This window comes from Lonchura striata, chromosome 9, assembly GCF_046129695.1.
Source record: "Lonchura striata isolate bLonStr1 chromosome 9, bLonStr1.mat, whole genome shotgun sequence".
Classification (NCBI taxonomy): domain Eukaryota; kingdom Metazoa; phylum Chordata; class Aves; order Passeriformes; family Estrildidae; genus Lonchura; species Lonchura striata.
In genome coordinates this window covers 25,486,067-25,513,871 of record NC_134611.1, presented here as the reverse complement: position 1 = coordinate 25,513,871, position 27,805 = coordinate 25,486,067, and the positions used below count along the sequence as shown (strand labels likewise).

At 40.8% G+C, this 27,805-nt stretch overlaps 2 long non-coding RNA genes across 3 annotated transcripts; one reads left to right on the top strand and one right to left on the bottom strand.

The window, feature by feature from the left end:
- Window positions 1-7,675: 7,675 nt before the first annotated feature.
- LOC110479830 (uncharacterized) lies at window positions 7,676-24,600 on the top strand. 2 transcript variants are annotated; one of them, XR_002467002.2, is made up of 4 exons: window positions 7,676-8,354; window positions 9,923-10,009; window positions 12,660-12,839; window positions 24,071-24,600. It is a non-coding gene; the product is annotated as an uncharacterized LOC110479830 (long non-coding RNA). The 2 variants fall into 2 exon arrangements; XR_002467004.2 differs by lacking the exon at window positions 12,660-12,839.
- A 1,808-nt stretch (window positions 24,601-26,408) lies between these two features.
- LOC110479839 (uncharacterized) lies at window positions 26,409-27,603 on the bottom strand. Its single transcript, XR_002467005.1, has 3 exons — window positions 27,576-27,603; window positions 27,002-27,075; window positions 26,409-26,430 (listed from the first exon to the last, which is right to left on the bottom strand). It is a non-coding gene; the product is annotated as an uncharacterized LOC110479839 (long non-coding RNA).
- Between the last annotated feature and the right edge of the window lie 202 nt (window positions 27,604-27,805).

The following is a 27,805-nucleotide window of genomic DNA, read 5'->3' as shown; positions in this document are numbered from 1 at the left end:
AGGATTCTTGCTTCTCAATTACTCAGCTCTGTTGTCCAGGTGATTTTTTGGATGTGTGACTGTTCTACTGTCTTTGATTTCCCATTTATACTTCTTGCTAATTTCTTCATGGCTTGCAGAAGGCATTAATGTCTTCTCTGCTCCTGCAGTCCCCACTCACATAAAAGCTTCGCCACAGTATGCCCTTTTATACCTTAGTCATTCTTGCTTACTGCTCCACAAAGGACATAGCTGATCCTGGGAAATCTCTTTCTCTGGCATGCTGATGTATTGTGCTTAATGTATTATCAACAATGACAGAGCTGCCTCAGGCAACTCCAGCAACACAGAAAGCATAGGGAGTTTTATACAACGGTTCTTTTGGAAAAAAGTGTGTAACCCACACAGAAAACTTTCTCCCTTTGGTTTCCTGCAGGTCGAAGCAGCAGTTGGTGCTACACAGAAAGACAAGCCAAGGAGACCTTGCTCAGGTAAATCAAATCTGAAAATAGTGGTAACTATGCTGGAGTTTATTTGTGCTGTCTGTTCATGTAACACTGCAGGAGCTTTATGCAGCACACACAGACAGCAAGTTCTAGAAGGGACCCGAAAGGGCAGCCCTGCTCTCATTTCCAGGGCTGTGCTGTACATCACTGCTGCTACTGCATTTGCATGAGAAAGCAAGAAAGCCTTGTTGAAAGGTTGCACGTGCTAATTAGTGTGGGGAAATAGAAGGAGGCATTTCAGAAAAACTTCACATACCTTGCACACAGTGCAGGTCATCTCGCATTTATATTTGTGCTCCTACAGTTGCAAGATGTTTCAAGTCTGAGAGACAGGGATGCTGTCCCAAACAGATTTTTAAATTGTTTTTCTCTTTAAAAAGTCCAGAGTGAGTGAGAGTGAGTGTTTTTCTTGACAAACTGTTGACAGTTCTGTAATTCTGGGCATTATGAGTGCTAGCATAAATCCCATGCATGTGTTTCTAAACTGAGAGTCCAAATTAACCTTATTTCCTGATCACAATGTAAAGAATTATTCAATATTCAGAAGGAAACCCATCTTTCAGTGAGTTTTACTTAGTTTAGAAGCTTGTAATGAATAGGAATTTTTAATCTATTTGAAATGTCCTTTCAAACTGAGCTCTAGCTATAACCGGTCCTTCTGACTAGCTGGGTACAGTTGGAGTGCCAGCAGCTAGAAATACAAGTGCACAGTGCTCTTCTGTCCTGACAAGAAACTTGAAATCTCTCTATTCTGGAACTCAGCCAGAAATGTTCTTGTATGCCTTCTCTCCTGACCTCAGCTGTCGCAGTGGCTCCCAGCACCACGCAGGAAAGCATCCTGGTTTTCCATCAGACTCCATTTTGATATACCAGGGAGCTGAAGAACACAGGTTTTTGAAACACGTGCAGTGCTGCGTGTGTTTTGTCTCTATTTCTACTACACCATGTGTACACATCACTGTCTAGGAAACTGGTACAGATATTTTTTGGAGCTGAGGGAAAGGGGGGGTTTATGAACTACATCTTTTTCAAAAGCAGACCATGCAGAATGCTGCTCAAATTGCTCACAGGGCTGAGAGAGGTGTTTGGTAGGCCACTGTTGCATGGCAGAAGCATTCCTCCTCCATCCTGGACAAAGCTTATACTTAGAAAATTATACAGTGAAAATGAATCTGCAGCTGACCATTTAATCAAATTTAATTTTTTTTTTTTTTTACATGCCTGTCCCTCCTTTATCTACTACCATGGTGAACAGAGGCAAACTTGGGCACTGCAGTGGGACAGAGCAGTGTTTCATAGGACAAAAAGCATGACACCAGTCACGTATTTTCCCTCTACTTGTTTCATGGTGGGGGCCATCCCTCTTTTTGCTATTTCTTTTACCCTGGGCTCAGAAGTCAGTATGAGCAGCAACTGGCCTTCACAAATGTGCTAAGGAGGAGCCTCTTGGGATGGCTTCTCAACATGCTTTATCTTTTGCTGACAAATTGGTGTCAGGGCCAGAACTTAATGAAGTCTTCAGAGAAAATTTTTCAGCAAATCTGGGGATCTCAAGGGTGTGGACCTGCAGTGAAACCAGAGTAACACAATTTATCTACTTTTGCTCATCTTCTGAAAGGCTGAAAATTCAGCTTTGCGGCAAACTGTAAAATCACCTTTCTAGCTGCACCCACTTTGTTATTTTTCAGGTTTCCTTACATTCCAAAAAGAGAGCCCAAGTCACTAGCTTGGAGTAATCTGAAGTTAATCTCCCACTGATACCTTCATGAGCATCTCTGCTACACCCCTCAAGAAAATGACCCCAACAAAGCTGTACAAACATGGTGTGTCTGTGATTCCATTTCCCTCTGGACTGTGGAGCTGGATTCATGTCACCAGGTAGGTGCTACTCTTTTTCCAGCAGGACCATAACAAAGTTTGCTCCCCTGTCTGTTGAAGAAACTCAGGAGACAAGACGTCGTCCCAAAGCATTTCATTTCCAGTGCTGGACTGATGTTTCTGTCACAAAAGAGAGCTTCCAGTGCTTGGGTAGGACCTTTTATGGGATTGGCTCATGTACCACAGAACTGCTTTGCTTCCTCATTCAGATGTAGGCAGGACAAGCAAAAGGGCAGCACTGGGCTGTTGAAGACTGGGACAATAGCTGTAGAAATAGGGCTGTCTAAGGTAAGTTACTTTTCCTGAGCATTAGCAATTTGGAGGGAAAATATAAATAATGTCTTGAGTCTGGAAATATTAATGTAAACTTGCCAAATTTGGTTCTTTCTACTGAAAAATAAGTGAGCAGGAATATTTTCCTTACTTCTAGGAGTCAAGGAATTTTTCTCCATATGAAAACAGATAATTTGTCAAAGGAATTGGCCGCACTAATCTCCTGGTAGAAAAACACCCACTTACCAAAAACCAGAGGCCCATTGGCCATCTCAGTCCACAGACTAGAAACTGAATGCACAACTAAAATCAGTAATTGCTGTCTGATAGATTTATATATATCTATATATGGATACAGAAGTTCCATATGGTGTTGCTGCTGAGCCAGGAGCTGGGGAGCACTGCCCTTACAGCACCCCAGAAATGGGGCTGCTCGCTCTGGCTCTGAAGGACAGACCTCAGCTGGCCAGCATCAGCAGGAAGTGCAGATTCACTTGCATAAATACAGGTACTGATCTTTGAAAACTGCTGCTCTGAACTGCCTCCTTTGCACCAGCAGTAAAACAAGGCAGTAGAGTTAGTCCTGGCTGGTGAGGAGACACAAGTCCTACACATAAGTCCAGCTTTGTTACTGGAGAAGTGTTACTTGCTCAGATGTTGAGGGAGGAGGGCTTAATTCCTGTTCATACCTTTTGTTTAACTTGCATAAATGCACAGTAGGTCTTTGTAAATCACCTTCACAAGATGTATTTTCTGTCTTAAAATTTCATGTTGTAATGAACAGTCAAGAAATCCAGATGTGCTGTTACAATCAGAGCATTTTAAAGGGGCAGATGTTCTAGTACCCTCTCAGGACATTTCTGTCTCTTTGGTATTGTTTCATTGTTTAATGTCAAGGCACTTGATTTTCTCAACATCATCGGGTAATTTTTATGAAACAGGCAGCTAGATACAGTAAATGCTAATGTGCAGCACCAATCCTTTTCTTCTGATTCCTATTCTGGTTTTATACATAACCTGTGCAATTAAATGTTTACATTAAACAGATTCTTTCTTTGAAAGCTTACTTAGCTTTCAAATTTAGATTTGAAAAATACATGAAAGGAATTAAATTAAATGTTTACTTTGGATAGCACACCGACAAACAAAAGGAAATCCCTTGCTGCAGGATATTGCAGTCACAGGTCACGAATGTTTAAGCAGGAGTTACTGCCATCCAGAGGAGAAAAGCCATAAGCTGCCGTATTTCATTATTTTTTAAGCATGGAAAGGTAAGCCTAAATGGTTCATTCAGTTTCTTTCATATTAAGGAATCAAAGAATATAGAAATATTATAAATGTAATATTTTAAATGGATCTGCAACAGAAAGCACCCAGGACCCCCAGAGGTTGCTAAATCAGGGGACTGGGAGATGCTGTGGGTTGAAGGGATTATTTTCAACTCTTAATAACCAAACTAGGAAAAAAACCCTATGTGTCCAGCTCCGAAAAAAAGGGTCCCTCCCTTTTCAAACCCCCTTTCCCACAAAAGCACAGTAGGAAACAAAGAAATGAGTCATTTGGGGAGACAGAAAAGGGGAGAATGAGAAATTCAGCATGTCCCTGAAAGCAAACAAAAATAAAAGTTCTGAGCTGAAGGAGAAAAGAAAATCCGAGGGGGGAAAATATATTTGAATTTAGTGTCTATTTGGGCAAGCCATGGCCAATCGCAAACTGTAGAAAATCGAAGAATGGCAGTTCATTTTGTACAAAAAACAACTAAAATCTTTCCAGGACAGGTCTTTTTTAATATCTCAGAGAAATTGGAGGTCAGGATCCTTCTAAACTTTATTTCTTCGATACCTTTTTCTTCATCAGGAACTAAAGTCCAGGTGCTCGTGTCTCTCCTCAGGCCCATGCGGGATGGGAGGAGCGGATGCAGCCATTCCCCACTCCCCATTCCCCACTCCCCATTCCCCATTCCCCGTTCCCCATTCCCCATTCCCCATTCCCCACTCCCCATTCCCCACTCCCCATTCCCCATTCCCCATTCCCCACTCCCCATTCCCCGTTCCCCGTTCCCCATTCCCCACTCCCCGTTCCCCACTCCCCACTCCCCACTCCCCACTCCCCATTCCCCATTCCCCATTCCCCACTCCCCGTTCCCCATTCCCCACTCCCCACTCCCCACTCCCCACTCCCCGTTCCCCATTCCCCATTCCCCACTCCCCGTTCCCCATTCCCCACTCCCCACTCCCCACTCCCCACTCCCCACTCCCCATTCCCCATTCCCCACTCCCCATTCCCCATTCCCCACTCCCCATTCCCCATTCCCCATTCCCCATTCCCCATTCCCCATTCCCCATTCCCCATTCCCCGTTCCCCACTCCCCACTCCCCGTTCCCCGTTCCCCATTCCCCACTCCCCATTCCCCGTTCCCCATTCCCCATTCCCCATTCCCCATTCCCCGTTCCCCACTCCCCACTCCCCGTTCCCCGTTCCCCATTCCCCACTCCCCATTCCCCGTTCCCCATTCCCCGTTCCCCATTCCCCGTTCCCCATTCCCCATTCCCCATTCCCCGTTCCCCACTCCCCACTCCCCGTTCCCCGTTCCCCGTTCCCCATTCCCCATTCCCCGTTCCCCATTCCCCGTTCCCCATTCCCCATTCCCCATTCCCCGTTCCCCACTCCCCATTCCCGCCTGCTCCCGGCCGCTTCCCGAGGGGCCGAGCCGAGGCGCGCGGGCTGGCAGCGCCCCCTGCCGGCCGCGCCCGCCGCAGCGCTCCCATTCCCGACTGCGCTCCCGCGTCGGGGCGGGCGGGACGGGATGGACCCCACGGGACGGGATGGACCCCACGGGACGGGATGGAACCCACGGGACGGGATGGACCCCAGGGGACGGGATGGACCCCACGGGACGGGATGGACCCCACGGGACGGGATGGACCCCACGGCACGGGATGGACCCCACGGGACGGGATGGACCCCACGGGGCGGGATGGACCCCACGGGACGGGATGGACCCCACGAGGCGGAATGGACCCCACGGCACGGGATGGACCCCAGGGGACGGGATGGACCCCACGGGACGGGATGGAACCCACGGCCCGGGATGGACCCCAGGGGACGGGATGGGCCCCACGGGACGAGCCCGGCCCGGCAGCCGCGCTGCGCCGCAGGCAGCGGGCCAGCAGGAGCGGCGGGCTCGTGTCCGCATGAAGCAGAAGGAAGGAGCCGCCGGGCTGCCCCGTACCTGAGCGCCGCTTTGGCCGAAGCCCTGGCGGCACAGCGGAGGCGGGAGACGGCTGAATTCATAATGTAAAGCTGCAGCACCTATGGCTGCTTTGCCATCGTGCTGCTGAGCAACGGGCTCTGCTGGCCCTCCAAAGGCTCATCAGAAGGAAGGGGCGCTTTAGGAGGGAAAGTTTCCCCATCGGAGGCTGATTCTCTTGAATGTTAGACCATGTATTAAGACACCTTCTTAGATTTCCCAGTCTAATTTTGCCCCCAAGGGTAGCAGAGATCTACCTCAGGGAGCAGAGCAGAGTCCGGATCCTCTGTTGAATGCAACCATCTGTTACCAGAGGCCTCCTCGTGCTTCGTCTGCAGACGCAGTGCCCAACCCGGTTAAACGAATTAATTCTTTCCCCAAGGGGCTCTGCTTAATGCAGGGACTTCCAGAAGACCCCAAGCAATATGTTTGCCCTACCCCAGATTTATTTGTTGAGGTAGGAGGGAGGTCAAAAGCACTGAGCCTTCCATTTCAGTAAGTTATGTGCCCGATGACCTGCTGTAGGAAGAACTATTGATCTCTGCTTATAACTCCTGTTAAGAGTCCTGTGCATATCGACAGTCCTGGAACACCCCACATTTAAATACTAGGAGTACCAAAGACAACCAAGCAAATATTTTAGCTTGCTGTCTGCAAACGTTCCTTCTGACAAAATATTTCTGGTTTGATTGTTTCCAATGACATATAAGAAAGCTGAAGTTTTATTAGTTTACAGCCATTCAAAATAATAAAATATTCCAAGATATTCAGGGTTTTAAAACAGGCCATGTTACCTACTCCTTCTCTATAATGCTGAAACTTGAGGAGAAGGAGGAGCCTCTCTATTACTAGTTTGTTGTCAATAACATTCATAGTGCATTAAAAAGTCCATTGATTTCACTCAACTATCCATCCCACAGAAATTTAATGAAGTTGGTAGTGAGACAGGACAAGCCCCATGGTTTTTGCCACTGTACCAGTTACCTTCAGTATAGCATTGTACCATCTCCATCACAAGATGATTTATGTCAATAGCATGTGAGGAGCAATTGCCCTTAGAGGCAACAGATAACCATAGAACAGCAGCATCCAAAAAAAAAAAAAAAAAAGCAGAGCACAAATCACTACTTATAGGTTCCAATTAGGAAATTATTTTCTATTTAATGTGGTCTATTTTTTAAACATTATAATCCAAATAAAAAGAAACTGAATTTAGAAATCTTTTTTAAAAGCTGAAAGAAGCACTGCTGAGATGTAAGGAGGTGCGTGGGCCAGTACTCAAAATATTTGATATAATTTTCCACCACATTCATCAAACCAAATCCATGTAAACTTTGAACAAGTTTGGCAAGAGCCATAGTGGTTTGGCTTTACTGCCATATAATGGAAGAAGTTCCTTGTGCATTGGCTATCCCTTTGTAATGGGCAATATCACTGTGGTAAAATGTGTTTATATGTCTTAAAGCAATCAGGAATCAAGGCAATTCTTTGAAGACAATTGATAGGAATTTCATGAGTGTTTCTTATGCTGCCTGGTCTGCATAGCTGCCTACATGGGGAGGTGCCAATGAAAGCAGGCAGTATTAGGTGCTGCCTAATGAAATCATCACCTGCCTTCGTGCCCCTTCCCAGAGCCTGCTCCTCACAGGCAGCCTTCAGCACATACACAAACGGATAAATCATCTTACCAGCTCAGAGGGCGACAGTGAAATTAGAGTCCTTCTCTGCTCAATGCAACAGTTTAGTCATTTGAGACAGGAAATCACTTTGTGTTGGGAAGCAGTACTGGGTAAATCTCAACCAGTTTTCAGAGCAGTCAAGGGCTCAGGTTGCAGAAGGAACAATGTGATTATGATGGGCATGAAGCAGAACAGGACAAGTTCCAGCAAAAACTCCACAGAATGTAATAGCAAATGTTGTGCTTGGTGTAGATCTCTAATAGGTCATTTAAAAAATATAACAAGATTCATTCTACAAATACAATAAACTCCTAGAGCTGTTTCTATAGAATTGTGGTAGGATTTTCCTATACAAATACTTGTCTGTGCCCTGCATCACCCCGAGCACAGTTCTACAAAAATACCTGCACAAATAATGATGTCAAGGAGGAGATACAGAGAAGTAGAACTTCTTTTTCTCTCCCACCTTCATCAGCTGCAGTATCTCACTATCAGTTAAAGCTGGCAGAGGGATCAGTGACAAGTGCCAAAAGATAAGGAAGACACAGACTGCTGAGGACAACTTTGAGAAGTATCTCCTGTGAAGGATCTGCTCCAGAGCTGACTTAGATTCTTCTTTGTCAAGGCAGAGGCTAAACTTCGGAGTCGTGTCAAGGCTATTTTTATGATACTAAGATCTCCCTGGGAATTTATGAGACTCTCTCTTTGGATTTAAATTATCTCTTCAGGAAATGTGGGTTATAGATCAGTCATTTGAAGCCAGCTGACCTCAGTCACCTTCAGTGACAGGTAAACTCAGCTTAAAGTGAAAAGATCCCTAGGGTCAGTGGTTTATGAAGGGGGTGTGGGTGTGTGTGCACTATCAGAATACTCAAAAAAGAGAAGCATGATGCAAAGTGAGGGCATTCCACTGCAGCAGTGCTGCAGACACAAAACACTAAACTAATGAAAGAACATTGACATTTCATTCCAGAACCATTAATGCTTCCCAAATGGTCCAGAATTAAGTGGAATTAAATTCAATAGTGAATCTCACTTTATATAATGATACAAGGCATTAATATAAATTACCTGTTGAGTGAAAAAGGAGCTAAACAGTATTTGTGGCATTTGGGTTACTCAAAGCAGATTTTTAACAATTGCCTGAAAAGGTGCTGCCTTTTTTATAGGTCATTATAATTTACCTGTAGAACTTCATAATTTTCCTATCTGTTTTACATGCAAGAACATCAATTTCAAGCTGAAATGCTTGCCTCTAACATTCAGGGTGGGTTCATTAAATTCAGAACAGCAGTCAAGGGTGAAAAAGTCACTTGTCAAGCTCATCAATCCACCTGCTGCTCTCCTGTGTTTCTGCTGGGCAAGGAAGTGTTCCAGGTTTCCAGTAGCTTTGAAGGCGATTGTGAGGCAGCAAATTGCCAGGAATGCTAGAGAGATTGTGGAAGGCAGTAAACCACACAGTGCATTTCTGGTAGTTTATGATTTCAAAACGTGAAGCTCTATCCACATTTCAATTTAAGCATTTGTAGCTATTCTGAACAAGGGAGAAATTAGGAGATGCTGGATTCTATTACAGGAGAGTTCTTTGAAGCCCTTTTGAAACACTATCCAGATACTCCATCTGAAGCTCTCATTTAGAGTAAGTACTACAAAGGATCAGCTATTTGAAAGAAATTAAAAGGATGGAACATTTTCTTGGCTGTTAGACATCTGAGAAATCCAGAAGTGGAAGATGCCAAACTATCTGTCATATGTGTACTTCCTGTAGTCTTACTCTCCTGAATGAAATGTGGTTACCACAAGGGATATTTGCAATTGAGAAGGAGAGATCAACTAGATTTGGCTTTCATAAAGATGGCCTGTCTCTTAGAAAGTGTTTTACAGTTTCTGTTACAAATTTGAAGGAAAGGTTTTCTCATTAACAATTGTCAGGTTACATTTTCAGCACAGAAGAATTAAGGATATTGGGGTAAGTTTCAAGCCCCCATTTTAGAGTTTTAGGCAAGCACTTTCATCAGCTGATTGGAATGACACCACAGGCACCCAATATACTTATGGGACAATTTATGAATGTGCTTCTATTTAATCAATCCCCAAAGTAAAAAAAAAAAAAAAAAAAAAAAAAAAAAAAAAAAAAAAAAAAAATCAAAGTACATTTTAGAAGCTATTATAAATAGTAATTACATTATTCCAATCTTTAAAATATAAGACAAAAATGTATTTCTTTAAAATTGAATAACATTAAGGGAAACCTTTCTGATTTCATTAGGTCAGTTTTCAAATCATAGATAAAATATGCTGAAAAAACTTCTGTAGGTGGTTCAATCCCCTTCTCAACACAGGTCTCATTATTTCAGGTCACTTGTGCTGTGTCCAGTCTAGTTGAACCCTTCAAAGATGGAGATTCTGCAAGTTCTGCTGAGTGCTGATTGCTGTAACGCATGGTAAGAAAGCAATCCACAGGCAAAACTTTCTCCACTTTTCTGAACACAATAGGAAATGTTCCACTTCCTATCAGAGGACGTTCTCACTTAGCCTTCTGGCTTGAATATAATACCTTTCAGGAATCAGGCAACAGAGCTTGTACCTGGGGGAATCTAACAGGTATCTAGAGGTGTCTCCTCCATTTAGGCTTACATGAGCCCACTGTGGAAGAGATTACTTAAGTCGCTCAGGATTCAAAAGTTAGCACAGTAAGTAAAATCTTTCCATTACTTTGTGATTTATGGCTGGTTTGTTCCCTTGTTTACAAAATTAGTTGGGTTTTTTACCAGTTAAATCTCTTGTAGACTTATTGGGGAGGTGACAAAAATCTGAGAATTGTCACTATCACCAGTATTTTAAAATGGTCCCTTAAAAAGTGTGCAGTGATTTGACTCATATCTTTTAACGAATTCTGGAAGCTGTAACATCACTGCTAGAACTACTGGTAGCCCTTCTGCTGCTTTCAGAAATATGCATCAAAGACACAGTTGATCCTTTCTATTTTGTTCCCAGTTACTTGCAGAAGAGAGGTCTGGATCCAGACAAGTGCTGGCAGCCTCTTCTTCCACCTTCCTGGGATACCAGGGCAGCACCAGGTCAGATCTCTTGCCAGATGTGAACATGGGCTGTTTTGTTTAAGCTGGGAAGCTGATAGTGTTGAACCCATCTATTTGAATAAACCAGCTGGCTGTCCTCTTGCCATCTCTGATATAAATCTATATGGCATTGTGAAACTTTATTTATTTTAAGCTTGCAATATTTAGCAAAGCAAACCAAAAGGGTTCTTTCTAACTTCCATAGCATTTTTTCTACTGAGCTATTTGTCGGAAAGATATGTTCATGTATAATTAAATGTGGCTTGCTTAAACCTTTGCAGTTGGTAGCTTAATATATATTTTGTTGTGCTTTGAGCACAAAGACTATATTATGCTTTTGTTGGCATCCTTGCTGGTTAGAATGCCAACTGCATAATTTTGTTCTCTGCTCTATGTCAGAATTCAAGTGCCGAGGGCTCAACAGGTGGTGCTGGGATAAAGTTCTGGCAAATCAAATAGGTAATGTGGTTATTTCTTTTGTCAAATTATAATTGGAAACAGAGACAAGTAAAATGAAACTCACATTTTCCTAGTGCAAAAGAGAGACTAGAATTAAACTCAAATCAGTTTCCATGACAAATAGACATTACTACTGGAGCTTGGTCTGTAAATAAACATGCAACACCTTAGTTTTGATGTAGAATTTTTTTTTCTCTGTAAATTTAAACCTTAAGCATCAGTGTTTAAACAATAACAGAAGAGCAGAGTCCTCCATTAATCTTGTCTTGCTTGTACATATTTAGGAGAAAATATGCTAAAAGCTTCAGAAAAAACTTTGAAAATATTTAAATCTGAAAAGTCAGAGAATTTGAGACAATCTGTGATACATAACCCAAATGTTTAACATAAGAGTTTCCTGCCATATTGTTTTCTAATAATTTCTAGATCCATGTTCCCAGAAGAAAATTATACATACGCTGGAAATTCCAGTGAATGTGCTGAATGAGGTGCTGCTCATTTTATGCTTGACTTGGATATTGTTTGTTAATCCTAAAATCATAAAAATGGGATAAAATTTTCTATAACAAAAAATGCAACAAATCATATATTCATAGTTTGGTTTTCCAAAATTGCACATAAAAAGGCCCTTGCACTTCCAGGACTATCCACTTTGCTATTGTGGCTGATCTTTTTTACACCAAGATGTTTTTATTTTCCTCTGAGGACCTATCCAAATCTAATATAAGTAAGCTTATTAACAGTTCCAATGATTATCATGGTTTTGTTTAGTTTTCCAATCCTCCTCATTTAAAGACATTTCTCCTAAACTACACATTCTCAACTCAAAGTTTTGTTTTGTCATCTCTGAACTCATCATTCTTCTTGCAGTGGCCTCCATCCCTTAGGCTGTCACAAACATCTTTATGTCCCTTTCAAGCTCTTATTTAACTGCTTTTGTCTGGGACCAGATGGTGCATCTTGTTCTTTCAGTAAGTCATTCCATCAGTGATCAGGAACTAAGCAGCATGGAAAAGGAGTATCACATCAACCCAGAACCATTTTGCATACCATGGTGACTCTGGTTTGGTTGAGCAGAATGCACACATTTCTCTCCCTGGCTGTGGGTGTGCCACTGAGTGCCAGGGCTGTGGTCAGGGGATGGGACACACCTCACAGAGCATGGCCTGAGAAACTCCTGAATATGGCATCAGAAATTGCTGGATGTGACAGATCACAGGGTAAGCACCACCTCACGTGGAGCTGTGAGGAATTCCCAGGTGGTTAAGGAGGAGTTTTATGAGAAACAGCTGAATTACAGAGAAAGGTAGGGCTCTGTGTTGGGGTTGTTTTGGGATTGGGATAGTACAAGGCCAACATGCTGGAAAACTGTATCAGCTTACCCATACACAGCTGAGATTGCCCTGTTTTGGTATCAACAGTACCAAAATTATAATTCAACACCTACAGAAGTTGGAAAAGAGAGTAACTGGATTCATAGAGAAATAATAAATCCATGACTCTTTTATCTGTTGCCTTTTGCTGGTCATCAGTTTAATTTCTTCACACTTTTCAGTATGAAGATACCTGGGAACAAGAAGATATTTACTGAGAATAAAGATCCCAGTTCAACATGACACTCTTCACAATCCCACACTTGGACTGACCCTGTTCTATCTTGGTTAACCCAGGAAAGCTGCACCCAGTTGTTTTAGGAGTTAATCTGTAGCTTCGCTGCAAGGGACTGGCTCAGAAGGTAAAAATTATATTCCAGCCAATGTATTATTAAGTTCTTTACCCCTTTAAAAATCCTTTTCCTGAATTACTGCATTTCTAGACTGACCTGAGACATGCCATGAGGACAGATGCCTAGTCTCTATGATTTTCATAAATGTTCAATACATAAGAAATAGTCTTCTGGCTTTACTTTTATTTTTTCTTTTAAATAACCTTCTTGAATATTTATCTTATTGATCAGATAGCTTTTTTGAAAAGAAACAGCTGAGATAATGTGGCCTTTTCATTGACAAAAGATTTATGTCTTGCTTGGAAGGACTTGATACTTCGAGGGCTCACAGCAGACATAGTCAAACACAAGTAGCACATAGTCCCGTTCTTATCCAGGGGAACCCAGACTGCTGCTCCCACACTTCTTTTCTGTGAAATTAAAGCAGCCACACTGAAATCGGCATAGATTTAAAAACATGATAAAAATTCAATCAAGAAGGAAGGAGATAGGCTCAGAAGCATTTTGAATAAATGAATACTGTGCAGAAATAAGTAGGGTGTGCATGAACACTTCTGGTGACCTTCTTTAGGAGCCACCTGTGTGCTTGCCAGGCACCCTCTCCCCACAGGAACGGGTGAGGAGTTCAGCCACAGGGCTGACCAGCCTTTCCCCACAGTTGTCACAACCATTGCAGTTGGGCTCTAGCATTTGTATCACTGAATTCTGTGCTGAGCCACAAAGAGAAGGGAAAGAGAACAAAACGTGTTCTTAGCTTTGCTATGGACTGCATGACAGACGGTGGCACTGACTTGGGGTCACTGACTGCTCAGAGAAAAGGCTTATCTGAATTTCAGCACAACTTTTTAACCAATGTCTTAAAAAACCCTAAAATAAACCACTATGAGTTTTTGTTTTCATTTAAGCAGGGGTTGAGAAAGGTAGACTAAAGTAGTAAAATTCTGCTTTTCCCAGGAGATCCTTAATTTTCTCCAAGGATAATATGACAGTTTCTACCAGCTTTGCCACAGCTCAAATGAAGCAGAAGGAATAAATGTCTTTTAGTGTGTGGTGCTTGTACTCAGATGAGCTTTCATGGGAGGCCAGAAGAAGGGCAAGGGATTGGGTGTAGCTTCATTTTCTGAAGTGAGCAGGTAAACCTATGGGTTTTCCTATTCCCTGCCCCTCATCCTCCTGCCAGTCCAGAGAGGTCAACCCATGGAAGTGCTACTGATGCCAGCATAAACTGAATATTGGAAAACACAGGCAGAATTTGCCCCAGAGGAAGTTAACCATGAATTGGCTTTAAAAACCATCTCCTATTTAATATAAATAATGCTAATATCTTCAGAAGTATTACTGTTATACTGACACTGAGAAAAGAAAAAAACTGAATAGCCAGAAAATTCATTTTATTACACATTGGAAAGCCTAGAGGTTAAAGCACACAACGAGATGGCCACAGACCTGCGGGCCATTTCTTCTTTAGACAATATTCTGCATTGCACCAGCAAGTCACCATGTTTCTTTTTCAATAATTTCATCCATAAAATGAGAATGAACCTACATGGCTCCCATTCCAGTGAGGATGGTAGAGCTCATCCGACTTGGTTATGAAATGAGACTGCTCAGATAGAAACAAGCTCCTGAAATTCAAATTATTCATATTACTCCATGCTGTTCTATTACAGAAGAATGGCAGATTCTTCTGTGCTATTTAAGAATAGAGAAACAGCATTTTTTTCCTGGGTTTTCTTTTACATTGTTACAAATTTGAATAGGATCTGCATTTTACCCTTTCACATACAGCATTTGATTGTCATGAAATATCTGTTTTATATTGATCTCTTAGAAAGAGTCTATATTATGTTTAATTTTTTTGAAAATAACAAGAAAGGTTTTTTTCTGTGTAGCTGTTTGCTGTTGTTTTCTGAGAGCACATAATGAAACAGATATTTGAAGAAATATGGGAGCAGGGGTTTAGTACATGTATGTGTGTGAAAAGTGTTTAAACCTGCAGCCAGATTTCAAATTTTTCTTGAGTTTGCATACAAAAAGTGTAAATATTTAGACTGAAAGTAACATCTGTATTATTAAAAAATAGGAGGATTAAAAAAATCCTCCAGAACAGGAGTATTGTAGGCATTGTTTCTCCTCTCTCCCAGCACTCTTTCAGCCCAGAAATAAATACTTGGAGTTATATTTTCATCTCAGTTCAATGTACCAGATTTTAGCGACTCAAATCCCTTTTTCCATTAGTGTGAGTTAAGCTGCTCAGGCTTTGTCCATGGATGTTGCCCTACTTTTGTCCCTGGCTCTTTGAGCCTTCAGCTCAGTTCCCCTGCTCTGGACTGCCAGGTAGGTGAACCTCACAGGGCTCTGGCTGGCTGGAGCATCACTCCCAGGCTAAAGCAACACCTGCTGTGCCTCCCCAAACTGTGGCACATTTAACACTTCCTTCTGCCCTCCAGGTCAGGACAACTTTTGGGATCACAGCCCTGGCAAGGGCTGCTGAGTGCAGCCAGCCCAGGCCAGCAGTGCCCCATTACTGGCACTGGGAGGGCTCCCAGCACATCTGTCCCTGTTACTCAGGTCCAGAGATTAGCAAGGGAAGAGGCTGGGAACCACTCTGGGTATAGACCTGTGTGCAATCTGCCAGCCCAGTCCTGCACAGAGCTTCCCCTTTTGTTCTTGTTCTTCTTGGGTATGTGCATGGGGCATGGTGCTTTTTGAATACCTCTTCACTTGTCCCTCTGAACCATCCTCTCTATTGTCCTTTCAATTATTTCATCTTATTTTCTTTTTACTACAAGTAGTCTAAAGACAGTGGACTTGATCCTTATCATTATGCAACATAAAATGGCAATGCTTATCCTGAAGTGTCTGGTTTCCAGTGACAGTCACAGTGACAGACATTGCCTTGTACCACATACCTAAATTTCAAAATGTTGTAAGAGAAGAGCTTGATACCTTACTGAAATCTATTTCAGCCTTTTTTATGCTTCTATTATGATTAATGGATGAAACACAACCATTTGTACTGCATTTATTATCACAAACAATATTGAAAGTAATTTGACCCCTACAGTACTTTCTTTTTTTAATAATACTATACAGTGGCAAAAAGGCTATGAAATGCTGTGCAAAGATCTTTATCTTAGTTGAACTGGTTGAAATACAGGCAATGGAAATTCTCTGGGTTGACACTGGTATAATAGGAAGCAGCATATGACCTACATTTCTGAGCAATGTGCTGTCATCACAAACTACATCCCCATGCATACCCAACATATAAAAAGTTTATTTGTCAGCCTGCTCCTGTGAGCTCTTTACTTATGGCTACTTTATCATGTGAAATAAGCCATGTTTTTCATTATTAGAAACATAACACTCTGGTAAAATCTGAAGTTGTATAGGAGAATGTGAATGCTTTTATTATGAAGTCATTTTGCTGTAAGCACTGGAGAAATCAGATAATGCCACACTGAGTTATTCAGCTAGCAGGTCAAGTGTGATAGAACAGCATGGAGTTCAGAAAACCTCTCCTGGAACAGTGTGGTTCAGCAAAGGACTAAATTCCATTTCTCCATGGACTTGAATAGTTTGGAACTCAAGGTAATATTTTTGTCTGCAGCTTCTTCAGCTGGAGACTGTGCACTTGTCCACAACCCTTCTCTGGCCATGGGCTGTCCCTTGGAGGGTTCTCTCACAGCTACCAGAGGAGAGGATAGCATTGTGTGCCATTTGCTATAGTGTGTACCAGCCATTTAGCTCTGCAGAGATCCTCTAAGAGCTCCCCTGAGGAGTCAGAGCTGAGGTAAGACACTGACTGACATACCTGAATGCCAGTACTTCTTACTGGTCACATACATTCAGCAGAGCTAAGCTGCCAACTTTCTAAATGTAAGGAAAAGAATTATATCCTGACATTGTCATTCTCAACTTCAAATCCTCACAGGTGGATAAAGTAAAAAAATATCAGGCTTGGAAGAAATTTACTTTAAAATGGCAAAGTTAATTAAAAAAAAAAAAAGCACAGCTAGCACAATCCATGTAGAGTCTGCTTAAAAGACATACTAAAGGTCCAGTTTAAATGTATACCATTAAATAGTCTCTTCAAATATCAAATATAGTTACCATGTATAAAGAGCAGAGACATGGTTATCAGGTTAAAAAAGGCCATCCTTCAAAAAGCAAGTCCTGTTCTATGGAGAAAAGTAGATAAGAGGCTTGACTTGGAGAAGTTAACTGAAACCACTGTAAATAGGCCCATAACACTTTGAAGAGTTACTTGTTAAACATACAAACCTAATAACTGCATTCACTTACCTCAGGCTAGAAGGTAATTGGTCAACTAATGGTGCCAACATATGACAGAGGTACAAAAGCAGCAGTTCTGGAAGAGAAAGCCATTGCAGGAAACCTGAACATGTTATTTGCATCAATAATCAGTAAGGGAGGACAGTGAGGTTCCTATATGAGACCAAAAGTATCTCCAGGACTGCATCAGATCAAAGTGTCAAAAAAATATTGCACTTGGAACAGAGGAGATTCCCTCAAATATGAAATACCCAGTACTTATCAGTATAATCAATTATTTGCACTGACCTCACTACCACAGGCAAGGAAAAAGAAGGGGAAAATATGTGAGAAAGGCTCAGAGGTGACCCTGCGACCTTAGGACCAGTAAACCTGAAGTGCTGCAGCAAACAAACTGGTAGAAGTTATAAAAAGAATCAAATCAATGTGGGGAAAAATATGTCACTCAAAGAGGGTTGACTGACTGTTGTAGAAGAAATCATGTCCCCAAACCTGCTAGAGTCCCATGAAGGGATCGGAACGTTCATTTTTATGAGGAAACCCCAGCAGCCCAGTTCAGTGTGCACCCTCCAAAGCACAACTGTGTCCTGCCTGCCTTATTGAATGACCCAGCTCTGTTAGAGCCATCAAAACCTACTGGATGGTACAGAATTCTCTGTATTTCTGATTCTTTTGAAAGCTGCTAGCCAAACCTCATATGTATCAATTAGACAGTGAAAATGTACTGCTGGAGTTGCCTATGGATTCTAACATAATGAAAAATTGCTTGCATGCTGTAGAGAGACATAACAGAATGTTATTGCCATTGTTCATCCTTTGGAATTTGGTCTGAGTCTGAGCTTGTTAATCAGCAGTTCGTCCTGCTTGTACTCAGCGCCAAGAGTGAATTTCCTCTCTGTGCTTTTGCACTGGAAGCTTTGCCAAAGGTCTTTTGTTCACGATGTCAGTCAGCTGTGCTCTTGCCTTAATTGTGCCAGTAACTCATGTCTGGAGATTATTCATTCTGCTCTGGTGCAACAAGCAGCATGTCAGCCTGGAGCTGGTGGATACACTGGGTCTTGTGTGCACCCAGTTCAGGTCTGGGGACACCAAATGTGATGCTGGACCTTTTTTCAAGTGCCCTGCAGCCCTGAACAAGGGGATTTTGAAGGTGTGCTAAGACTGTACAAAAGCTAATTTCTTGATACAAAATACCAAGTATACAACCACTCATGTTGTCTGAGTACTCCTGTTGTGCAAGATCATTATGAGATTTGTTCAAAGAGGTTTGTTTGAGATTATTACCAAGAAACTGTAAAATCACTGTCAGGGAAATTAGTTTAAATAATATCTACTACAAAACAGTAGTTATGGCAAAATTAATAGCAACTTCTAACACAAGTATTTTTTCTTGGTGTGTCTGTCTAGATTATAGTTGTACATAACTTTGCAAAACCAATTTCATATCATGGGCTAATTCTTTTAAAGAAAAGATCAGATATTCTTGGCCAGATTGACTATCTTGTTTTACTCCCTTTCTCAGAAAAAGTAATAGAAAAAGCATGAAAGAAAACTCAGTTGAGGCAAAATTAACAGAATTTAAGAGAAAAAAATTAAACCATAAAATCACAGAATGGTCTGGAGTTGGAAAGTACCCTAAAGGGACATCTTCAATTGTATCAGGCTGCTCTGAGTCCTGTGCATCCTGGCCTTGAATGGATCCAGATCTCCAAGTATGTGTTTGAAATACTTTTCCACCTTCCCATGTTCACCCAGCTCAGTGCAAAGTCCTGCAAATGAAAAAATTAAACAGAGATCCCCAAAAAAAAAACAGACACAGGCTGATGCCTTCATCTCCTAAAGGATTTTGATGTCCTGTCCCAATAAAGGTTTAAAGCAAATATAAAATTGTTTTCATTAGCTGTTTAAAGTTTGGATGAAAATATTGTGGTACTTCATTTTTCTTGAGACTTTTTTCCCTTCCTTTTTTTCTGTTTTTTTTTTTCCCCACAAAGCTACTTCTGAAATAGTCTTTTGTTGGCATAAATGCTGTTCCAACTTTTATCCTTGATAAAAACTACAATAACTAAGAAACAAACCTTACAAAGTAGCTCATGAGTAAATGGAATTTAATGGGGTCAATTATCCCCACATGCTTGTGCGCAGGTTTCATTAATATTAATAAGTCATAGACATGCTATTGAGCTGAAGAATAGGCTGTCACTGGCCTCTACATGCTGTTTTTTGTGTGATGATTTAGGATTATTCAAGAGAACACATTCATTTCCAAATGTCAGTGGCAGAAAAACCCACATTTGCCCATTATACCTGCAAGATACAGAAAGACTGAAAAAATAGGTTAAACGACTGAAACAGCGCAGATTCCGTTTGTGCTTTTTCCATAATGCAGAATCACTTTACATGCATGTCTCGCCATAAATATTTAATGAAGTGGAAATGAATATGTAGCAGGCTGGGTTCTTCCCTCTAAGGGTTAAATTCCATTTCTGCAAATTGGTTTGTGCCCTATTTCTGTTCCTGTGTCTCTGTGCATCTAGACATTTTCTTGGCATCTCTAACTCTTCTGAGGTTTCAGGAGATCTTTGGAGATTTGCTAGTAATTGACCTGTTTGGATTGCCCTGACTGGCATTTGCTAAAAGATAATACAGTCCTGCATTTTGTTGTTAAGTGCTGGTTGTGTTATTAACTTGTGGCCAAACCAGAAGAAAGGCTCAGGAGACATCATTTTCCCTCAGACAACTTCATTTGGTTCTTACGGTAATCTCCATTAAAATGAAGCACTTTGGTCTCAGCTGAGGGGCGTCACATATTCCTTAACTTGTCAGCTGTGTTTGGCCAGTAATGAATACACCCACTTTGCTTTGGTTTTTTTAATATATTTCTGTACACTAAGGGTAAACAATCAACATCACATCAAAGTCAGATGATTTAACCTTCTGCCACTTCTCTAACCACTGAAGAGTTCCTGCCAGGGCTAGCTGGGTATTGGAACATATGTAAATGTTTTCTGAGAAAACAGAATTACCAAGTGGAGGAAACCTGATGTTTTGTCCTTAGAAAACAGGAATAATTAATAATATTACATCTACCATATCCCAAAGGAGTCTGAATGAACTCTATTTGTTTTATTTTTATCATGTAACAGGAACAAGTCTTGCTCTCAGTTACAATAACATAGTTCTGGAAGAACCTCCTTCAAGTTAAGTTCTGCCATAATTTAAACTGGTACTGTCTCAGTGTAATACATCTGCTTCCAGCAAAGTTCCTCATCTCTAGCACCATCTTTAACAGCCAAGAAGAAAATGAAAAATAGAGTCTGGAAACAATGAATTAATACTAGCCAGATAAGCATAGGGAATCTACTTTGTGTAACACAAGAATTAAGTACTGCTGATCTTTGCAAGTAGCAATGACAACTCAAATACAATACCTTAGGGCCTGCAATAACCTGGAGGCTAATTAACTGCAGAAAAGGCTTTTTATATTACACTTTGTATTAAATAAATTCAGCACAAATCCGTAGAGACCAATAATCATTTTTAGGCAGTCTAGCTGAATTTTACCCCAAAAGTGATCAAGCTACATAGAATTCTGGCTTGTGAAGTGTCTGATTAATGTATTTTCCTCCAGTAATTCAGGTGCTTAAGATGAAAATAAGAGCAAATAAGAAAGCGATGGAGATAGAGGAAGTCTTCTGTCAGTATGATTTTCATGATTTTTTTATCTCTTTAAACATAGTACTAAATAGAAATATATAGAAAATTTACTTCAGGGATAAAATTATTCTGGTTTTAAAATGATGTGTCATCATTTTAAAACCAGAAGCTGATGTGATCAAGTGAGTAAAAAAGGAAGAGAGGAGGCACAGCTTAATTTCAAGGCTCATCCAAGTTCCCCACTCTCTCACTGTCATCTCCCAGTTACCCCCAGAGAAAGATTCCAGCAGGATACAAGCACAGTGCTGCAAGGCCAAGGGCTGGGCACAGCAGGGATATCAGCAGGGATCCTCTGGGGGAAAATAAAGTCCTGCTTTTTTTCATAAAACTTCTGATCACAAGTAACAAGTGGGGTGCCTCCAAATTTGTGTGCAGTAAATATGGCATCAACTAAGCCACCTAAAAATACACACTAGGAGTAAATTATTTCTGTTTAGGTCTCAAGGAAATATCCCTCTTCTCTTTGTAGATGTCTTTGTCTTGTTCTCATCCTCTCCACACACACTCAAGAAAACTAGAAGCAGAAACAAGGCAGAAACCACATCTAATTTCCATACTTGGCTTACAAATAAGACATTGCTCATTTTTTATTTCCAAGCCAGCAGGTATGTGAATCAGAACTGGTGAGCTAAGTTTTAAGTTATTGTAGAACTAGGCATTCTTTTTGAACATTTCTCATACAGTTATAATACACTGAACATAGCAAGAAGTGGAAGCAAGTATAATCTGGCTTGAATCTATTCAGAACCTTCAGGTTAAAGAACTTTTCCAGTACTTTTAATTCCTTAAAAGAAAATCTGTCTCCTTCCAGGTGTCAGAAGGAGGTGTCAGGTACGTTCACTAGTATCTGATGCTGTCTCTGTCTTGAGAGATCTGAAATATCAATAGGAGCACTCAAGAACACCAGTATAATCTTTGCAAGACAGCGCAGGATAAAGCAAAAAGAAAACCATATTATCTGATGTCCTTATCCCAAATTTGAAAGAAAAGGCGTAGACACTGGTGGAGTTCACAAAATTATAAAATTAAGTAAGCCTGTCCCTCACAGAGAGACTGGCACTCCCTTTTGGAAAAATGAAACTTAGCCACCAATACAAGTTTGCATTTAGGACCTTCATAGAATAACTGCAGAAATTTATGGTGGGAGTAGTTCAGAGAACCCTTATCTCTCCTCAAGTTACAACCCCACTAATAAACAACTTGTCAACCTGCATCAGGAGGGCTTTACCCACGAATTAACACATGAGCTGTTTACCATCAGCCAGCCCCAGCTGCTCGCAGATGGAGGCAAGCTGCTTTATCCCTTCATTCTCCTAGGATTTGAGATATTATGGCTGAGGCAAAGTTATCACATTTTAATTGCCATACAGTACCAGGTAAGTAACAAGGATTTATACCTAGCTCCCCTTTTTAACTATTGGTGCTTGGGTTTTGGTTTTTTTAACATTTGTAGAAGTTTCTCAGAGTCAGGGTTAAGATAAATGCACTGGTCTCTGGAATTCCTGTGTTATGCACTGTTTGCACTGTGGTTCTCTCTTGACAGAGAGGTCATCATGGCATCTCCCTGCTGACAGCATCCTGCATGTCACCTCTGGCAAGGTTTTGGCTGAGGCTGCTGGACAAAAACCAACACACAAAACCATTATTCCAAAGTTTGGTTGTTTTTTGGGTTTTTTGGTTTTTTTGGGGTTTTTTTCGGTTTTTTGGTTTGTTTTTTTTTTTTTTAAAGAAGATCTGAATCCCATTAATAAAATTATGGCTTTCAAAAAAAATTAAAAAGGAGGAGAGTTTCTCCTATAGTCAAGAACCTTCCTTAATGAGATCCAGACAGATTTACATTTTCTAAAAGCACAAGACTTTGGGTTTTTTCCATTTAAATCATCAACTCCTGTATAAATTACATTTGTAAGACCCACTGGCTCCAATCAAAGGGTATTTAAGAGTCTGTCTGGCTGAGTTATGAAAGGACCAGGTAAGAGGAAGTGGAAAAAAAGGCAAGCTAGAGCATATACATTAGTAAAATGACTAATATTACTACAAATCTGATTTGCCATTTCTTTGGTTTCTTTCATGGAGATTTAAAGATAATTGTAGCAAACATTCAGGAAGAAAAACTAAAAGAGAGTCAAATCCTGCAAAGAGAAGTCATATTTACAAATGCTCAATATTTCTTCTGGCTTATTGTATATGATTTATGAGGTGCTTTTCAATATTAAAGTTCTTCATTAGTTCATTGGATACACAGTCAAGATTAGTAATGAACTAATTGTCATAGAAAAGAATTTATGGCTTACAGTCTCCAAAAAATCAGTAGTTTGGCTTCTGTGGGTAAAAATGAGGTAATGTAACAAAGTCCTGACTATGAGGAAATAGTTTTTAAAATCACAGACAAATAAGATTAATGCTACATCCCATGCTGTGCTGAAAGGGATATCTTGCATGGTTAAAAAATATATTTAAAACACATCTAATTTCCTTGGGTTTTCCTGGTTTACCTTTTTCTTTTTTTTACATAAATGTTTCCCATTCCAATAATATAACTTTTTCCTTGTCACATAGCTTGAATTTTCCTCAGCTTCCGTTATGAAAATAAATTAGTTGAATTATCTTTTCTAAAAGCCAACTTCTCATTGAGATTTCCACTCAGCTAGCAGTAACACTAAACTCAGGGCTGGAAATCAGGACATTGAAGACAATATTGTATAGTTTTCTTTCTTTTAATTGATGGAAATATTTCCAGTGCTTTTGTTTCTCAAAATCTTGGTAAATTTTGTCCTTGAATTGATCTGGAAAATTGTTTCAAAATGAACTTGTAAGAAAACAGGAGCTCTTTCAGTGCAATGTTTCATTTCAATACATGTTCACATAATTTTGCTCGTTTGGACAAATATGGTCATTTAAGGCAGTTAATAACAGATCTGTAGGCAAGGCAGATGGATCTGTGTAAAGCAAGAACTCCCCTCACTGGTAGCTGTACCTCTCCTTCAGCTTTTGAAAAACTTTTACAACAAGTTTCAGCTCAAAATCCAAATCCAAAGCAAATACCAAAAGGCTTAATTAATCTCTTTGGCTTGTTTTGCATGTGTGTTCTGTTTAAGCTGGTTGTTTTCCATCTGGTCACAAATACCAGGGCCTTTTTAAAGTTGTGAACATTGGGAAATCTGCAGAAATTAAAACTATATATCCAATTTTAATTTTTCATATTTTTTTATCTCTAATTCCAGGCCCAGAAGGTTTAAATAGCCTCATGAAAGCATGAGGGCTCCAGCTTTTCTCTGTGATTCACCCAGTTTGGACATCAGAGAGCACCGAAGTCAAGAGGTTCAGACAGAAAATACTAATGGATAAACTGTTATAAATAAGATTCACAGTGACATATTAGAGAATCATATGTTGTAAACTGAAAAGAGTAGGATTGGATTCAGCACATGGCAGAAAAATGCATGCTTATGTGAAGAGAAGCTCCAAAGCTCTTCAGGTTAGTTTTGCTTTATCTGTACATGCCAAGAAACACCAGGCCAGGCAATCTACACTTACTAATTTTCACCCTATTAAAGAAAAGAGAAGGAGAGGGAAAAGGGCAGTACAGTTTTCTCTGGCAGCCTATAGCACTGTAGGAAACATTTTTATACAGAAGTAAGCTGCTATTCATGAATAACGGTTTCAATTTGAACAGAAGGAGCTACTTGGGTAACTTCCTGCTAGAGCTTTCCTGTTCCATCTGGGACATGAAGCAGTTGTGCTGTGCCATAACCAGGCTGCAGCCAGGGTGACACTGGCTCTCAAACACACTCCTCTTCTGCTTGCTTCCAGAGCAGTTCTGCCTAATGTCACCAGCTTTTTGTAATCAGAGCCATCTTTTTGGGTTACCTAAAGGTGAATTTCATCCCCAAAGCCCCACACTGATGTCCTCTGTACCTCCACAGCTGTGATGCCACCAGCTCCACCTCAGGGCAGCGACTACCAATACAACGAGCAGGCAATTCCTACACCCCCACAAAGTGACCAGGTGAACCAAAAAGGCCTCTTGACTATTTTAACTTATGGCAAATTCAGAGACTCTGACCCTCTCTCATGTTTACAAGACCTACCTACTTCCCCATAATTGTCACAACCTCTTTAGCATTTGGAGAAAATGAAACTAAATTCAACATGCCAACATCAAATACTCAAAAGACAACTTTTAATTTAATTACTGTAGACATAGAAAAAGGAGTCCTTTAAGGAAGTCTGTCAACTAAGAGCTATATATAATTTTTAGGGAGTGAGTAATCCTTAGTGATTTTCCTAAACAGATTTCCTTCAAAATACACTTGTTTGCTGCACAGGGTAGAATTACTATAAAATCAATGAGTTATTTTTCAAAAGTGTGATTTGACATGTGATGATACCAGAGCAGATAGTAAATACACATCTCTTAGTTTGTCATATTGATCTGAGAAACATGACTGGGCATTGAGAGCCCATTTTTGTATCTACTGAGAAAAGGGCCAGGACGAAGTGTTAACTGCTGGAGTTAAAGCTCTTTCAATGATTTCAGTAAGCATTTTTCCAGATCCAAAGCCTTTCTATTAAGTTCAGTGCTCTTTCAGTCAGGGCTGTGATATTCATTGAAGCCAAAGAACAGCAAAGCTTGTCTGATCTTTTTGAGACTCTGGTTTCAGTTAAATAACCCAGTGGGCCCTTCTCTGAATTAGTATTGCAGAATATGTGCCAGCAGAGAGGGGACTGCTTAGCTGAGAGTTATCTGAGAGTGCTCCAGAGCAAGGAACCCAGCAGACCATGCAAGCTGCTACTTTTGAGCCCCTACTTTTGAGCTATTACAAAGTAAAGCAACTTTCCAATCTTTCATTTCTTTCCAGACTTGGATCAATTTATTTCTTCCTAGATTTAAATTCCCATTATTTATTTCTGAGTTTCTATATTAAAATGAACAAAACCTTACCTGATTTAATGCTTAATTTTTTAAAGACAGGCATTACTTTTGTTGAATAACAACTACAATCTGCACTTTTGTGAGCATTAGCAGAGGACCTGGAAAGAGACATTCAGAAGCATGAATTCAGAGGTGATAATGTAACATAAACTGAGGAAAAGGACCCACATAGACTCTGTGTTAAGGTAAACCATAAAAAGAAGGAGCAGAAGAGGAAAAGTAGTTAAGTGAATGGTATGTAACACATAATCTAAAGCACATTTATCTTTCCTTCAGCACACACAAAACTTTTGCTAGTTTCTTTTTACAGTTACTGAATACTCACATTATCTGAAGTTAAAATTTCCTGTACAGGGCTTTAAAACCTTACTAAGGTCTTAAAAATAGGCTTAATAATAAAAATATTTAATAATTTGCAACCTACACCAACTCTTACACTCCTACTACATTCATCACATTTTCTGCCACAAACAATATCATGAATGTATGTCATCCACAGAAATACATTTGATGTACTTATACCAGAATAATAGTGCTTAATTACCTTCTTACTACTTCAGCTCTATTTCCCATACCTGGGTATGTTTGCTCAGCAAGTCAGCCTCTGAAACACGAGTAAATGTACTCATTTCTACAGCTGTGAGATTTCTGAAATACAGAAAATTTCAATAGCTCCTTCATTCAATCACGTACTTAAAAAAAAAAAAAATCTCAGGATTAAAGAAATCCAGGGAAAGAGAAAAGATTAACCTAGAAAAGGCAGACCAGCAAGTAAATAAATCTGAGCTTCATTGTCACTTCTCACTTCAAAAGAGGATTCCTACAAGGGCCTGGCCACGGTGCTTGAGCTGTCACAGGTGGGACAGGGGTCAGCAAGGGTCTCCAGTGTGCACAGCAGCCGCTGTGACATTAGTCAGGGCCACGGTGCAGTGGTTCCAAGGAGGAGGAATGGGCAGTCTGGCCCAGAACCGCATTTTTCTCTCCGCTTTCTTGCAGTTACCACACGGAGCGCAGGAGTCAGAGCTGCCATGGCACCGTAATGGAAATAAACGAGCCCGCAGAGCCGGCAGCGGGAGGTGGGAGCGGGAAGCATCCTCATCCCGGCCCCAGCGGCCGCGTAAATCTGTCCCTGTCAGGAGAGCTCCGGGCGGCGCTCGGCACCCGCCGCTCCCCGGGAGTCAGGGAGAGTTCAGGTGCTTACTGTGTCATCGGGCCTGACCTTCAGAGGCGACATGGCCAGCACGTTTGTTTTCCCACAGCAGTGATTGCTTCAGTCAATTATTATTGCCCATCCTGCAGTGCAAACACATAAGGACTTGATTTACAGTGCAAAATATACATCCTGAATTTACTTCCTCTTTTATTTTTGGTCTGCCATAGCATCTCCAGCTTAAAGGGATGACAGCAAATTACTTCATAGGTAAATATATCTACATATGAGGAAGGATAAATATCAGTCATTCAGGGCATCCTGAGATGAACGCTCCATTATAGCGCTGGATGTGTTGCATCACATGTGATAATATATTTAAAGGGTTTTGCATTTTGTTTTAAAAGTGCTCTTTTTTTTCTGCTCCTACCTGAAAAAAATCATTAGCAAATTTGTTGATTTGGCAATCTAACCATTAAATCCAGTTTAGCTCAGATTTAAGATTGTACATTCAGTTCTTTAAGCAATGTTTAGGTATTACCAATATACTGAAAGATAGATGAGACAGCCTCATGGTAATACAGCTTTTAACCTTTCCTCTCCTCTACCATGACGGGGGAGAATTACAGTAAATGATGGTTACCTTGTCTGCAGTATGGACAATTGATTTGACCTCACTGCATCTGATGCTCTAATGGACTTCGTGGCTGAATCCCTGGAGATATAAAATATGTCCAAGTGAATTGGGGCAGGTTAAAGAACGGACCTGCTTTTCATGGCTGGCTCAAGCTGTAATAGATCTCTGGTTGTTCTGAGAAGAAGATTAAAAATGATCAATATCCAAATCATTAAAAGAAAAGTGGTGGCTTCTGT